We start from the raw sequence: 3,200 nt of genomic DNA on the forward strand, positions 1-3,200 counted from the left end.
CCACGTATTTAGGGTCATTCCACTGGGCCGAAAAACTAATGGAAGTGAATGGGGCCTTTCCACGTATTTAGGGGTCATTCCACTGGGCCGAAAAACGAATGGAAGTGAATGGGGCCTTTCCACGTATTTAGGGGTCATTCCACTGGGCGAAAAACGAATGGAAGTGAATGGGGCCTTTCCACGTATTTAGGGATTAGGGGTCATTCCACTGGGCGAAAAACTAATGGAAGTGAATGGGGCCTTTCCACGTATTTAGGGGTCATTCCACTGGGGATATGAATGGGGCCTTTCATTTTCCACTGGGCCGAAAAACTAATGGAAGTGAATAGGGCCTTTCCACGTATTTAGGTATAGGGGTCATTCCACTGGGCCGAAAACGAATGGAAGTGAATGGGGCCTTTCCAGTATTTAGGGTCATTCCACTGGGCCGAAAACGAATATTTAGGGATATTTAGGGGTCATTCCACTGGGCGAAAACGAATGGAAGTGAATGGGGCCTTTCCACGTATTTAGGGATATAGGGGGTCATTCCACTGTGCCGAAAACGAATGGAAGTGAATGGGGGATTAGGGTCATTCCACTGGGCCGAAAAACGAATGGAAGTGAATGGGGCCTTTCCACGTATTTAGGGGGTCATTCCACTGGGCCGAAAAGCGAATGGAAGTGAATGGGGCCTTTCCCACGTATTTAGGGGTCATTCCACTGGGCCGGTAATGGGAGTGAATGGGGCCTTTCCACGTATTTAGGGATATAGGGTCATTCCACTGGGCCGAAAAGCGAATGGAGAGTGAATGGGGCCTTTCCACGTATTTAGGGGTCATTCCACTGGGCCGAAAAACGAATGGAAGTGAATGGGGCCTTTCCACGTATTTAGGGATATAGGGTCATTCCACTGGGCGAAAAACTAATGGAAGTGAATGGGGCCTTTCCACGTATTTAGGGTCATTCCACTGGGCCGAAAAACGAATGGAAGTGAATGGGGCCTTTCACGTATTTAGGGGTCATTCCACTGGGCCTAAAAACGAATGGAAGTGAATGGGCCTTTCCACGTATTTAGGGGTCATTCCACTGGGCCGAAAAACGAATGGAAGTGAATAGGGCCTTTCACGTATTTAGGGATATAGGGGTGGAGCACAAAACGAATGGAAGTGAATGGGGATATTTAGGGGTCATTCCACTGTGCCGAAAAACGAATGGAAGTGAAGGGGCCTTTCCACGTATTTAGGGGTCATTCCACTGGGCCGAAAAAAACGAATGGAAGTGAATAGGGCCTTTCCACGTATTTAGGGATATAGGGTCATTCCACTGTGCCGAAAAGCGAATGGAAGTGAATGGGGCCTTTCCACGTATTTAGGGAAATAGGGGTCATTCCACTGGGCCGAAAACGAATGGAAGTGAAGAATTTAGGGATATAGGGTGAATGGAAGTGAATGGGACCTTTCCATGTATTTAGGGGTCATTCCACTGGGCCGAAAACGAATGGAAGTGAATAGGGCCTTTCCACGTATTTAGGGGTCATTCCACTGGGCCGAAAAAACGAATGGAAGTGAATAGGGCCTTTCCACGTATTTAGGGATATAGGGTCATTCCACTGGGCCGAAAAACTAATGGGAGTGAATGGGGCCTTTCCACGTATTTAGGGGTCATTCCACTGGGCCGAAAAACGAATGGAAGTGAATGGGGCCTTTCCACGTATTTAGGGGTCATTCCACTGGGCCGAAAAACGAATGGAAGTGAATGGGGCCTTTCCACGTATTTAGGGGTCATTCCACTGAAAAATACGTCTTTATGAGCTTTCTTATATCTCTTAGAGCAAAAGAAGCATTATTCCTTTTGAATCTGTTATTCAATGTGTTTCTAAGGGCAGAAAGAAATCATTTGTTAAAAATAAAAATATAAATATATATATATATGTAAGAATATATAGTCAGTATATATATATATGTAAGAATATATATACATATGTCAGTATATATATGTAAGTATATATATATATCTAAGCATATTTATCTAAGTAAATATATGTATATGTAAGTATATATATATAGGTAAGAATATATAGTCAGTATATATATATATATATATATATATATATATATATATATATATATATATACAGTTGAGAATATATAGTATATATATATATCTAAGTATATTTATCTAAGTAAATATATGTATATGTAAGTATATATATATAGGTAAGAATATATAGTATATATATATATATCTAAGCATATTTATCTACGTAAATATATGTATATGTAAGTATATATATATAGGTAAGAATATATAGTATATATATATATATCTAAGCATATTTATCTAAGTAAATATATGTATATGTAAGTATATATATATATAAGTAAGAATATATAGTCAGTATATATATATATATATAGTTGATAATATATAGTATATATATATATATATATATATCTAAGTATATTTATCTAAGTAAATATATGTATATGTAAGTATATATATATAGGTAAGAATATATAGTATATATATATATATATCTAAGTATATTTATCTAAGAAAGAAATATATGTATATGTAAGTATATATATATATATAGTTATATATATATATATATATATATCTAAGCATATTTATCTACGTAAATATATGTATATGTAAGTATATATATATATAGGTAAGAATATATAGTATATATATATATCTAAGCATATTTATCTAAGTAAATATATGTATATGTAAGTATATATATATAAGTAAGAATATATAGTCAGTATATGTATATATATATATAGGTAAGAATATATAGTATATATATATCTAAGTATATTTATCTAATATATATGTATATGTAAGTATATATATAGGTAAGAATATAGTATATAGTATATATATATCTAAGTATATTTATAAGTAAAATATATGTAAGTATATGTATAGGTGAGTATATATAGTATATATATAGGTATATTTAAGTAAGTATATAGTATATGTAGTATATATATATATAGTATATATAGTCATATATATATATATATATATACACAGTTAAATATATATATATATATATATAAGTATATTTATAAGTATATATATATGTAAGTATATATATATAGGTAAGAATATATAGTATATATATATATATCTAAGTATATTTATCGAAGTAAATATATGTATATGTAAGTATATATATATAGGTAAGAATATATATATATATATAT

This window comes from Oncorhynchus keta, unplaced genomic scaffold (assembly GCF_023373465.1).
Source record: "Oncorhynchus keta strain PuntledgeMale-10-30-2019 unplaced genomic scaffold, Oket_V2 Un_contig_4732_pilon_pilon, whole genome shotgun sequence".
Taxonomy (NCBI): Eukaryota; Metazoa; Chordata; class Actinopteri; order Salmoniformes; family Salmonidae; genus Oncorhynchus; species Oncorhynchus keta.